The sequence below is a fragment of the Rhipicephalus microplus genome, unplaced genomic scaffold (assembly GCF_043290135.1).
Source record: "Rhipicephalus microplus isolate Deutch F79 unplaced genomic scaffold, USDA_Rmic scaffold_70, whole genome shotgun sequence".
Lineage (NCBI taxonomy): Eukaryota > Metazoa > Arthropoda > Arachnida > Ixodida > Ixodidae > Rhipicephalus > Rhipicephalus microplus.
Window position 1 is genome coordinate 336722 of NW_027464643.1, and position 15248 is coordinate 351969.

Sequence of the window (15248 nt, forward strand, 5' to 3'; positions counted from 1 at the left end):
GCTGTCTCGCTCAATGACATCGTTATTTAAGGTTTCACGATGCTTGCATGCGCTTTCACGAGAATATCACAATATAGCAGTTTCGCACTTGTAAAGGTACAAAACGCACTATCTTGCTAGTTCACGCCGTGTTGTGTGCTTTCACAATATTTCAGCTATCACAGCTTCGTACTCGCAACAAAACAACACTATTTCATTAAACGAGGTCGTTTTTGTGGTTTCACAACGCTACCTTGCTTAAACTAACATAACCCAACCTAACCTAACCTTCACAATTCTATCGTTAGAAAAAAATTTACTCGCTACTTTACAATGCTTTCTGCAACATTACGACGGTTTCATGCGCTTTCACATTAGATGTCGCAGTTTCCGACTTGTTATGGTGAAAAACACTGCATCTCAATAGCTGACATTGTTTAATGCGGTTTTACAACGCTTCATAACTTAACCTTACCTAACCTTCGCACTTCTATCTAAAAAACGCTCTGTTACACTGTTTCGCTAACAATTACGATATTTGCATGACCTCACAGTTTTTCAACAACTTAGTACAGTACAGAACGCTGTATCTCGCTAAATGACATCGCTATTTAAGGTTTCACGATGCTTGCATGCGCTTTCACGAGAATATCACAATATAGCAGTTTCGCACTTGTAACGGTACAAGACGCAATATCTTGCTAGTTCACGCCGTGTTGTGTGCTTTCACAATATTTCAGCTATCACAGTTTCGTACTCGCAACAAAACAACACTATTTCGTTAGACGAGGTCGTTTTCGTGGTTTCACAACGCTACCTAGCTTAAACTAACATAACCCAACCTAACCTAACCTTCACAATTCTATCGTTAGAAAAAAAATTTACTCGCTACTTTACAATGCTTTCTGCAACATTACGACGGTTTCATGCGCTTTCACACTAGATGTCGCAGTTTCCGACTTGTTATGGTGAAAAACACTGCATCTCAATAGCTGACATTGTTTAATGCGGTTTTACAACGCTTCATAACTTAACCTTACCTAACCTTCGCACTTCTATCTAAAAAACGCTCTGTTACACTGTTTCGCTAAAAATTACGATATTTGCATGACCTCACAGTTTTTCACCAACTTAGTACAGTACAGAACGCTGTATCTCGCTAAATGACATCGTTATTTAAGGTTTCACGTTGCTTGCATGCGCTTTCACGAGAATATCACAATATTTCAGGTTCGCAATTGTAACGGTACAAGACGCACTATCTGGCTAGTTCACGCCATGTTGTGTGCTTTCACAATATTTCAGCTATCACAGTTTCGTACTCGCAAGAAAACAACACTATCTCGTTAGACGAGGTCGTTTTTTGTGGTTTCACGACGCTACCTAGCTTAAACTAACATAACCCAACCTAACCTAACCTTGATTGATTGATATGTGGGGTTTAACGTCCCAAAACCACCATATGATTATGAGAGACGCCGTAGTGGAGGGCTCCGGAAATTTCGACCACCTGGGGTTCTTTAACGTGCACCAAAATCTGAGCACACGGGCCTACAACATTTCCGCCTCCATCGGAAATGCAGCCGCCGCAGCCGGGATTCGAACCCGCGACCTGCGGGTCAGTAGCCGAGTACCTTAGCCACTAGACCACCGCGGCGGGGCTAACCTAACCTTCGCAATTCTATCGTTCAAAAACGTTTTACTCGCTACTTTACAATGCTTTCTGCAAGATTACGATGGTTTCGTGCGTTTTCACATTAGATATTGCAGTTTCCGACTTGTAATGGTGAAAAACACTGCATCTCAATAGCTGACATTGTTTAATGCGGTTTTACAACGCTTCATAACTTAACCTAACCTAACCTTCGCACTTCTATCTAATAAACGCTCTGTTACACTGTTTCGCTCACAATTACGATATTTGCATGACCTCACAGTTTTTCACCAACTTAGTACAGTACAGGACGCTGTATATCGCTAAATGACATCGTTATTTAAGGTTTCACGCTGCTTGCATGCGCTTTCACGAGAATACCACATTATAGCAGTTTCGCACTTGTAACGGTACAAGACGCACTATCTGGCTAGTTCACGCCATGTTGTGTGCTTTCACAATATTTCAGCTATCACAGTTTCGTACTCGCAACAAAACAACACTATCTCATTAGATAAGGTCGTTTTTGGTGGTGCCACGACGCCACCTAGCTTAAACTAACATAACCCAACCTAACCTAACCTTCACAATTCTATCGTTATAAAACATTTTACTCGCTACTTTACAATGCTTTCTGCAACATTACGACGGTTTCATGCGCTTTCACATTAGATGTCGCAGTTTCCGACTTGTAATGGTGAAAACACTGCATCTCAATAGCTGACATTGTTTAATGCGGTTTTAAAACGCTTCATAACTTAACCTAACCTAACCTTCGCACTTAATTCTATCTAAAACACGCTCTGTTACACTGTTTCGATCACAATTACGATATTTGCATGACCTCACAGTTTTTCACCAACTTAGTACAGTACAGAAAGCTGTATCTCGCTAAATGACATCGTTATTTAAGGTGTCACCTTGCTTGCATGCGCTTTTACGAGAATATCACAATATAGCAGGTTCGCAATTGTAACGTACAAGACGCACTATCTGGCTAGTTCGCGCCGTGTTGTGTGCTTTCACAATGTTTCAGCTATCACAGTTTCATACCCTTAACAAAACAACACTACCTCGTTAGACGAGGTCGTTTTTGGTGGTTTCACGACGCTACCTAGCTTAAACTAACATAACCCAACCTAACCTAACCTTCACAATTCTATCGTTAGAAAACGTTTTACTCGCTACTTTACAATGCTTTCTGCAACATTACGATGGTTTCATGCGCTTTGACATTAGATGTCGCACTTTCCGACTTGTTATGGTGAAAAACACTGCATCTCAATAGCTGACATTGTTTAATGCAGTTTTCAACGCTTCATAACTTAACATAACCTAATCTTCGCACTTCTATCTGAAAAACCCTCCGTTACACTGTTTCGCTCACATTTACGATATTTGCATGACCTCACAGTTTTTCACCAACTTAGTACAGTACAGAAAGCTGTATCTCGCTAAATGACATCGTTATTTAAGGTTTCATGATGCTTGCATGCGCTTTCGCGAGAATATCACAATATTGCAGTTTCGCACTTGTAACGGCACAAGACGCACTATCTGGCTACTCCACGCCGTGTTGTGTGCTGTCACAATATTTCAGCTATCACATTTTCGTACTCGCAACAAAACAACACTATCTCGTTAGACGAGGTCGTTTTTTGTGGTTTCACGACGCTACCTAGCTTAAACTAACATAACCCAACCTAACTTGACCTTCGCGATTCTATCGTTAGAAAACGTTTTACTCGCTACTTTACAATGCTTTCTGCAACATTACGACGGTTTCGTGCGTTTTCACATTAGATGTTGCTCTTTCCGACTTGTAATGGTGAAAAACACTGCATATCAATAGCTGACTATTCTTAACGCGGTTTTACAACGCTTCATAACTTAACCTAACCTAACCTTCGCACTTCTATCTAATAAACGCTCTGTTACACTGTTTCGCTCACAATTACGATATTTGCATGACCTCACAGTTTTTCACCAACTTAGTACAGTACAAAACGCTGTATCTCGCTAAATGACATCGTTATTTAAGGTTTCACGATGCTTGCATGCGCTTTCGCGAGAATATCACAATATAGCAGTTTCGCACTTGTAACGGCACAAGACGCACTATCTGGCTACTTCACGCCGTGTTGTGTGCTGTCACAATATTTCAGCTATCACAGTTTCGTACTCGCAACAAAACAACACTATCTCGTTAGACGAGGTCGTTTTTTGTGGTTTCACGACGCTACCTAGCTTAAACTAACATAACCCAACCTAACTTGACCTTCGCGATTCTATCGTTAGAAAACGTTTTACTCGCTACTTTACAATGCTTTCTGCAACATTACGACGGTTTCGTGCGTTTTCACATTAGATGTTGCTCTTTCCGACTTGTAATGGTGAAAAACACTGCATATCAATAGCTGACTATTCTTAATGCGGTTTTACAACGCTTCATAACTTAACCTAACCTAACCTTCGCACTTCTATCTAATAAACGCTCTGTTACACTGTTTCGCTCACAATTACGATATTTGCATGACCTCACAGTTTTTCACCAACTTAGTAAAGTACAGAACGCTGTATCTCGCTAAATGACATTGTTATTTAAGGTTTCATGATGCTTGCATGCGCTTTCGCGAGAATATCACAATATAGCCATTTCGCACTTGTAACGGTACAAGGCGCACTATCTGGTTAGTTCACGCCGTGTTGTGTGCTTTCACAATATTTCAGCTATCACAGTTTCGTACTCGCAAAAAAACAACACTATCTCGTTAGACGAGGTCGTTTTTAGTGGTTCTAAGACGTACCTAGCTTAACCTAATATAACCCAACCTAACCTAACCTTCGCAATTCTATCGTTAGAAAACGATTCACTCGCTACTTTACAATGCTTTCTGCAACATTACGACGGTTTTGTGCGATTTCACATTCGATATCGCAGTTTCCGACTTGTGATGGTGAAAAACACTGCATCTCGATAGCTGACATTGTTTAATGCGCTTTTACAACGCTTCATACTTTAACCTAACCTAACCTTCGCACTTCTATCTAATAAACGCTCTGTTACACTGTTTCGCTCACAATTACGATATTTGCATGACCTCACAGTTTTTCACCACCTTAGTACAGTACAAAACGCTGTCTCGCTAAATGACATCGTTATTTAAGGTTTCATGATGCTTGCATGCGCTTTCACGAGAATATCACATTATAGCGGTTTCGCACTTGTAAAGGTACAAGACGCACTATCTGGCTAGTTCACGCCGTGTTGTGTGCTTTCACAATATTTCAGCTATCACAGTTTCATACTCGCAACAAAACCACACTATCTCGTTAGACGATGTCGTTTTTTTTGGTTTCACGACGCTACGTAGCCTAAACTAACATAACCCAACCTAACCTAACCTTCGCAATTCTATCGTTAGAAAACGTTTTACTCGCTACTTTATAATGCTTTCTGAAACATTACGACGGTTTCGTGCGTTTTCACATTAGATATTGCAGTTTCCGACTTGTAGCGGTAAAAAACACTGCATCTCAATAGCTGACTATGCTTATTACGGTTTTACAACGCTTCCTAACTTAACCTAACCTAACCTTCGCACTTCTATCTAATAAACGCTCTGTTACACTGTTTAGCTCAAAATTACGATATTTGCATTACCTCACAGTTTTTCACCAACTTAGTACAGTACACAACGCTGTATCTCGCCAAATGACATCGTTATTTAAGGTTTCACGCTGCTTGCATGCGCTTTCACGAGAATATCACAGTATAGCAGTTTCGCACTTGTAACAGTACAAGACGCACTATCTGGCTAGTTCACGCCGTGTTGTGTGCTTTCACAATATTTCAGCTATCACAGTTTCGTACTCGCAACAAAGCAAAACTATCTCGTTAGACGAGGTTGTTTTTTGTGGTTTCACGACGCTACCTAGCTTAAACTAACATAACCCAACCTAACCTAACCTTCGCAATTCTATCGTTGGAAAACGTTTTACTCGCTACTTTACAATGCTTTCTGCAACATTACGACGGTTTCGTGCGTTTTCACATTAGATATTGCAGTTTCCGACTTGTAGTGGTGAAAAACACTGCATCTCAATAGCTGACTATGCTTATTACGGTTTTACAACGCTTCCTAACTTAACCTAACCTAACCTTCGCACTTCTATCTAATAAACGCTCTGTTACACTGTTTAGCTCACAATTACGATATTTGCATGACCTCACAGTTTTTCACCAACTTAGTACAGTAGAGAACGCTGTATCTCGATAAATGACATCGTTAATTGGGGTTTCACGCTGCTTGCATGCGCTTTCACGAGAATACCACATTATAGCAGTTTCGCACTTGTAACAGTACAAGACGCACTATCTGGCTAGTTCACGCCGTGTTGTGTGCTTTCACAATATTTCAGTATCACAGTTTCGTACTCGCAACAAAACAACACTATCTTGTTAGATGAGGTCGTTTTCGGTGGTTTCACGACGCTACCTAGCTTAAACTAACATAACCCAACCTAACCTAACCTTCGCAATTCTATCGTTAGAAAACGTTTTACTCGCTACTTTACAATGCTTTCTGCAACATTACGATGGTTTTGTGCGAATTTCACATTCGATATCCGAGTTTCCGACTTGTAATGGTGAAAAACACTGCATCTCGATAGCTGGCATTGCCTAATGCGCTTTTACAACGCTTCATAACTTGACCTAGCCTAACCTTCGCACTTCTATCTAATAAACGCTCTGTTACACTGTTTAGCTCACAATTACGATATTTGCATGACCTCACAGTTTTTCACCAACTTAGTACAGTACAGAACGCTGTATCTCGATAAATGACATCGTTATTTAGGGTTTCACGCTGCTTGCATGCGCTTTCACGAGAATATCACAATATAGCAATTACGCACTTGTAACGGTACAAGGCGCACTATCTGGTTAGTTCACGCCGTGTTGTGTGCTTTCACAATATTTCAGCTATCACAGTTTCGTACTCGCAAAAAAACAACACTATCTCGTTAGACGAGGTCGTTTTTAGTGGTTCTAAGACGTACCTAGCTTAACCTAATATAACCCAACCTAACCTAACCTTCGCAATTCTATCGTTAGAAAACGATTTGCTCGCTACTTTACAATGCTTTCTGCAACATTACGACGGTTTTGTGCGATTTCACATTCGATATCGCAGTTTCCGACTTGTGATGGTGAAAAACACTGCATCTCGATAGCTGACATTGTTTAATGCCCTTTTACAACGCTTCATACTTTAACCTAACCTAACCTTTGCACTTCTATCTAATAAACGCTCTGTTACACTGTTTCGCTCACAATTACAATATTTGCATGACCTCACAGTTTTTCACCACCTTAGTACAGTACAAAACGCTGTCTCGCTAAATGACATCGTTATTTAAGGTTTCATGATGCTTGCATGCGCTTTCACGAGAATATCACATTATAGCGGTTTCGCACTTGTAAAGGTACAAGACGCACTATCTGGCTAGTTCACGCCGTGTTGTGTGCTTTCACAATATTTCAGCTATCACAGTTTCGTACTCGCAACAAAACCACACTATCTCATTAGACGATGTCGTTTTTTTTGGTTTCACGACGCTACGTAGCCTAAACTAACATAACCCAACCTAACCTAACCTTCGCAATTCTATCGTTAGAAAACGTTTTACTCGCTACTTTACAATGCTTTCTGAAACATTACGACGGTTTCGTGCGTTTTCACATTAGATATTGCAGTTTCCGACTTGTAGCGGTGAAAAACACTGCATCTCAATAGCTGACTATGCTTATTACGGTTTTACAACGCTTCCTAACTTAACCTAACCTAACCTTCGCACTTCTATCTAATAAACGCTCTGTTACACTGTTTAGCTCACAATTACGATATTTGCATGACCTCACAGTTTTTCACCAACTTAGTACAGTACAGAACGCTGTATCTCGATAAATGACATCGTTATTTAGGGTTTCACGCTGCTTGCATGCGCTTTCACGAGAATATCACAATATAGCCATTTCGCACTTGTAACGGTACAAGGCGCACTATCTGGTTAGTTCACGCCGTGTTGTGTGCTTTCACAATATTTCAGCTATCACAGTTTCGTACTCGCAAAAAAAACAACACTATCTCGTTAGACGAGGTCGTTTTTAGTGGTTCTAAGACGTACCTAGCTTAACCTAATATAACCCAACCTAACCTAACCTTCGCAATTCTATCGTTAGAAAACGATTTACTCGCTACTTTACAATGCTTTCTGCAACATTACGACGGTTTTGTGCGATTTCACATTCGATATCGCAGTTTCCGACTTGTGATGGCGAAAAACACTGCATCTCGATAGCTGACATTGTTTAATGCGCTTTTACAAAGCTTCATACTTTAACCTAACCTAACCTTCGCACTTCTATCTAACAAACGCTCTGTTACACTGTTTCGCTCACAATTACGATATTTGCATGACCTCAAAGTTTTTCACCACCTTAGTACAGTACAGAACGCTGTCTCGCTAAATGACATCGTTATTTAGGTTTCACGCTGCTTGCATGCGCTTTCACGAGAATATCACAATATAGCAGTTTCGCACTTGTAACAGTACAAGACGCACTATCTGGCTAGTTCACGCCGTGTTGTGTGCTTTCACAATATTTCAGTATCACAGTTTCGTACTCGCAACAAAACAACACTATCTTGTTAGATGAGGTCGTTTTCGGTGGTTTCACGACGCTACCTAGCTTAAACTAACATAACCCAACCTAACCTAACCTTCGCAATTCTATCGTTAGAAAACGTTTTACTCGCTACTTTACAATGCTTTCTGCAACATTACGATGGTTTTGTGCGAATTTCACATTTGATATCGCAGTTTCCGACTTGTAATGGTGAAAAACACTGCATCTCGATAGCTGGCATTGCCTAATGCGCTTTTACAACGCTTCCTAACTTAACCTAACCTAACCTTCGCACTTCTATCTAATAAACGCTCTGTTACACTGTTTAGCTCACAATTACGATATTTGCATGACCTCACAGTTTTTCACCAACTTAGTACAGTACAGAACGCTGTATCTCGATAAATGACATCGTTATTTAGGGTTTCACGCTGCTTGCACGCGCTTTCACGAGAATATCACAATATAGCCATTTCGCACTTGTAACGGTACAAGGCGCACTATCTGGTTAGTTCACGCCGTGTTGTGTGCTTTCACAATATTTCAGCTATCACAGTTTCGTACTCGCAAAAAAACAACACTATCTCGTTAGACGAGGTCGTTTTTAGTGGTTCTAAGACGTACCTAGCTTAACCTAATATAACCCAACCTAACCTAACCTTCGCAATTCTATCGTTAGAAAACGATTTATTCGCTACTTTACAATGCTTTCTGCAACATTACGACGGTTTTGTGCGATTTCACATTCGATATCGCAGTTTCCGACTTGTGATGGTGAAAAACACTGCATCTCGATAGCTGACATTGTTTAATGCGCTTTTACAACGCTTCATACTTTAACCTAACCTAACCTTCGCACTTCTATCTAACAAACGCTCTGTTACACTGTTTCGCTCACAATTACGATATTTGCATGACCTCAAAGTTTTTCACCACCTTAGTACAGTACAGAACGCTGTCTCGCTAAATGACATCGTTATTTAGGTTTCACGCTGCTTGCATGCGCTTTCACGAGAATATCACAATATAGCAGTTTCGCACTTGTAACAGTACAAGACGCACTATCTGGCTAGTTCACGCCGTGTTGTGTGCTTTCACAATATTTCAGTATCACAGTTTCATACTCGCAGCAAAACAACACTATCTCGTTAGACGAGGTCGTTTTCGGTGGTTTCACGACGCTACCTAGCTTAAACTAACATAACCCAACCTAACCTAACCTTCGCAATTCTATCGTTGGAAAACGTTTTACTCGCTACTTTACAATGCTTTCTGCAACATTACGACGGTTTCGTGCGTTTTCACATTAGATATTGCAGTTTCCGACTTGTAGTGGTGAAAACACTGCATCTCAATAGCTGACATTGCTTAATGCAGTTTTACAACGCTTCATAACATAACCTAACCTAACCTTCGCACTTCTATCTAATAAACGCTCTGTCACACTGTTTAGCTCAAAATTAAAATATTTGCATGACCTCACAGTTTTTCGCCAACTTAGTACAGTACAGAACGCTGTATCTCGATAAATGACATCGTTATTTAAGGTTTCACGCTGCTTGCATGCGCTTTCACGAGAATATCACAGTATAGCAGTTTCGCACTTGTAACAGTACAAGACGCACTATCTGGCTAGTTCACGCCGTGTTGTGTGCTTTCACAATATTTCAGCTATCACAGTTTCGTACTCGCAACAAAACCACACTATCTCGTTAGACGATGTCGTTTTTTTTGGTTTCACGACGCTACGTAGCCTAAACTAACATAACCCAACCTAACCTAACCTTCGCAATTCTATCGTTAGAAAACGTTTTACTCGCTACTTTACAATGCTTTCTGAAACATTACGACGGTTTCGTGCGTTTTCACATTAGATATTGCAGTTTCCGACTTGTAGCGGTGAAAAACACTGCATCTCAATAGCTGACTATGCTTATTACGGTTTTACAACGCTTCCTAACTTAACCTAACCTAACCTTCGCACTTCTATCTAATAAACGCTCTGTTACACTGTTTAGCTCAAAATTACGATATTTGCATGACCTCACAGTTTTTCACCAACTTAGTACAGTACACAACGCTGTATCTCGATAAATGACATCGTTATTTAGGGTTTCACGCTGCTTGCATGCGCTTTCACGAGAATATCACAATATAGCAGTTTCGCACTTGTAATGGTACAAGACGCAGTATCTGGTTAGTTCACGCCGTGTTGTGTGCTTTCACAATATTTCAGCTATCACAGTTTCGTACTCGCAAAAAAACAACACTATCTCGTTAGACGAGGTCGTTTTTAGTGGTTCTGAGACGTACCTAGCTTAACCTAATATAACCCAACCTAAACTAACCTTCGCAATTCTATCGTTAGAAAACGATTTACTCGCTACTTTACAATGCTTTCTGCAAAAATTACGACGGTTGTGTGCGATTTCACATTCGATATCGCAGTTTCCGACTTGTAATGGTGCAAAACGCTGCATCTCGATAGCTGACATTGCTTAATGCGCTTTTACATCGCTTCATAACTTAACCTAGCCTAACCTTCGCACTTCTATCTAATAAACGCTCTGTCACACTGTTTAGCTCAAAATTACGATATTTGCATGACCTCACAGTTTTTCACCATCTTAGTACAGTACACAACGCTGTATCTCGCCAAATGACATCGTTATTTAAGGTTTCACGCTGCTTGCATGTGCTTTCACGAGAATATCACAGTATAGCAGTTTCGCACTTGTAACAGTACAAGACGCACTATCTGGCTAGTTCACGCCGTGTTGTGTGCTTTCACAATATTTCAGCTATCACAGTTTCGTACTCGCAACAAAACCACACTATCTCGTTAGACGATGTCGTTTTTTTTTGGTTTCACGACGCTACGTAGCCTAAACGAACATAACCCAACCTAACCTAACCTTCGCAATTCTATCGTTAGAAAACGTTTTACTCGCTACTTTACAATGCTTTCTGAAACATTACGACGGTTTCGTGCGTTTTCACATTAGATATTGCAGTTTCCGACTTGTAGCGGTGAAAAACACTGCATCTCAATAGCTGACTATGCTTATTACGGTTTTACAACGCTTCCTAACTTAACCTAACCTAACCTTCGCACTTCTATCTAATAAACGCTCTGTTACACTGTTTAGCTCAAAATTACGATATTTGCATGACCTCACAGTTTTTCACCAACTTAGTACAGTACACAACGCTGTATCTCGCCAAATGACATCGTTATTTAAGGTTTCACGCTGCTTGCATGCGCTTTCACGAGAATATCACAGTATAGCAGTTTCGCACTTGTAACAGTACAAGACGCACTATCTGGCTAGTTCACGCCGTGTTGTGTGCTTTCACAATATTTCAGCTATCACAGTTTCGTACTCGCAACAAAACAAAACTATCTCGTTAGACGAAATCGTTTTTTGTGGTTTCACGACGCTACCTAGCTTAAACTAACATAACCCAACCTAACCTAACCTTCGCAATTCTACCGTTGGAAAACGTTTTACTCGCTACTTTACAATGCTTTCCGCAACATTACGACGGTTTCGTGCGTTTTCACATTAGATATTGCAGTTTCCGACTTGTGATGGTGAAAAACACTGCATCTCGATAGCTGACATTGTTTAATGCGCTTTTACAACGCTTCATACTTTAACCTAACCTAACCTTCGCACTTCTATCTAACAAACGCTCTGTTACACTGTTTCGCTCACAATTACGATATTTGCATGACCTCAAAGTTTTTCACCACCTTAGTACAGTACAGAACGCTGTCTCGCTAAATGACATCGTTATTTAGGTTTCACGCTGCTTGCATGCGCTTTCACGAGAATATCACAATATAGCAGTTTCGCACTTGTAACAGTACAAGACGCACGATCTGGCTAGTTCACGCCGTGTTGTGTGCTTTCACAATATTTCAGTATCACAGTTTCGTACTCGCAACAAAACAACACTATCTTGTTAGATGAGGTCGTTTTCGGTGGTTTCACGACGCTACCTAGCTTAAACTAACATAACCCAACCTAACCTAACCTTCGCAATTCTATCGTTGGAAAACGTTTTACTCGCTACTTTAGAATGCTTTCTGCAACATTACGACGGTTTCGTGCGTTTTCACATTAGATATTGCAGTTTCCGACTTGTAGTGGTGAAAAACACTGCATCTCAATAGCTGACATTGCTTAATGCAGTTTTACAACGCTTCATAACATAACCTAACCTAACCTTCGCACTTCTATCTAATAAACGCTCTGTTACACTGTTTAGCTCACAATTAAAATATTTGCATGACCTCACAGTTTTTCACCAACTTAGTACAGTACAGAACGCTGTATCTCGATAAATGACATCGTTATTTAAGGTTTCACGCTGCTTGCATGCGCTTTCACGAGAATATCACAGTATAGCAGTTTCGCACTTGTAACAGTACAAGACGCACAATCTGGCTAGTTCACGCCGTGTTGTGTGCTTTCACAATATTTCAGCTATCACAGTTTCGTACTCGCAACAAAACAACACTATCTTGTTAGATGAGGTCGTTTTCGGTGGTTTCACGACGCTACCTAGCCTAAACTAACATAACGCAACCTAGCCTAACCTTCACAATTCTATCGTTAGAAAACGTTTTACTCGCTACTTTACAATGCTTTCTGCAACATTACGACGGTTTCATGCGCTTTCACAATAGATGTCGCAGTTTCCGACTTGTAATGGTGAAAACACTGCATCTCAATAGCTGACATTGCTTAATGCAGTTTTACAACGCTTCATACTTTAACCTAACCTAACCTACGCACTTCTATCTAATAAACGCTCTGTAACACTGTTTCGCTCACAATTACGATATTTGCATAACCTCACAGTTTTTCACCACCTTAGTACAGTACAAAACGCTGTCTCGCTAAATGACATCGTTAATTAAGGTTTCATGATGCTTGCATGCGCTTTCACGAGAATATCACATTATAGCGGTTTCGCACTTGTAAAGGTACAAGACGCACTATCTGGCTAGTTCACGCCGTGTTGTGTGCTTTCACAATATTTCAGCTATCACAGTTTCGTACTCGCAACAAAACCACACTACCTCGTTAGACGATGTTGTTTTTTTTGGTTTCACGACGCTACGTAGCCTAAACTAACATAACCCAACCTAACCTAACCTTCGCAATTCTATCGTTAGAAAACGTTTTACTCGCTACTTTACAATGCTTTCTGAAACATTACGACGGTTTCGTGCGTTTTCACATTAGATATTGCAGTTTCCGACTTGTAGCGGTGAAAAACACTGCATCTCAATAGCTGACTATGCTTATTACGGTTTTACAACGCTTCCTAACTTAACCTAACCTAACCTTCGCACTTCTATCTAATAAACGCTCTGTTACACTGTTTAGCTCAAAATTACGATATTTGCATGACCTCACAGTTTTTCACCAACTTAGTACAGTACACAACGCTGTATCTCGCCAAATGACATCGTTATTTAGGGTTTCACGCTGCTTGCATGCGCTTTCACGAGAATATCACAGTATAGCAGTTTCGCACTTGTAACAGTACAAGACGCACTATCTGGCTAGTTCACGCCGTGTTGTGTGCTTTCACAATATTTCAGCTATCACAGTTTCGTACTCGCAACAAAACAAAACTATCTCGTTAGACGAAATCGTTTTTTGTGGTTTCACGACGCTACCTAGCTTGAACTAACATAACCCAACCTAACCTAACCTTCGCAATTCTACCGTTGGAAAACGTTTTACTCGCTACTTTACAATGCTTTCTGCAACATTACGACGGTTTCGTGCGTTTTCACATTAGATATTGCAGTTTCCGACTTGTAGTGGTGAAAAACACTGCATCTCAATAGCTGACTATGCTTACTACGGTTTTACAACGCTTCCTAACTTAACCTAACCTAACCTACGCACTTCTATCTAATAAACGCTCTGTTACACTGTTTAGCTCACAATTACGATATTTGCATGACCTCACAGTTTTTCACCAACTTAGTACAGTACAGAACGCTGTATCTCGATAAATGACATCGTTATTTAGGGTTTCACGCTGCTTGCATGCGCTTTCACGAGAATATCACAATATAGCCATTTCGCACTTGTAACGGTACAAGACGCACTATCTGGCTAGTTCACGCCATGTTGTGTGCTTTCACAATATTTCAGCTATCACAGTTTCGTACTCGCAAAAAAACAACACTATCTCGTTAGACGAGGTCGTTTTTAGTGGTTCTAAGACGTACCTAGCTTAACCTAATATAACCCAACCTAACCTAACCTTCGCAATTCTATTGTTAGAAAACGATTTACTCGCTACTTTACAATGCTTTCTGCAACATTACGACGGTTTTGTGCGATTTCACATTCGATATCGCAGTTTCCGACTTGTGATGGTGAAAAACACTGCATCTCGATAGCTGACATTGTTTAATGCGCTTTTACAACGCTTCATACTTTAACCTAACCTAACCTTCGCACTTCCATCTAACAAACGCCCTGTTACACTGTTTCGCTCACAATTACGATATTTGCATGACCTCAAAGTTTTTCACCACCTTAGTATAGTACAGAACGCTGTCTCGCTTAATGACATCGTTATTTAGGTTTCACGCTGCTTGCATGCGCTTTCACGAGAATATCACAATATAGCAGTTTCGCACTTGTAACAGTAGAAAACGCACTATCTGGCTAGTTCACGCCGTGTTGTGTGCTTTCACAATATTTCAGTATCACAGTTTCGTACTCGCAACAAAACAACACTATCTTGTTAGATGAGGTCGTTTTCGGTGGTTTCACGACGCTACCTAGCTTAAACTAACATAACCCAACCTAACCTAACCTTCGCAATTCTATCGTTGGAAAACGTTTTACTCGCTACTTTACAATGCTTTCTGCCACATTA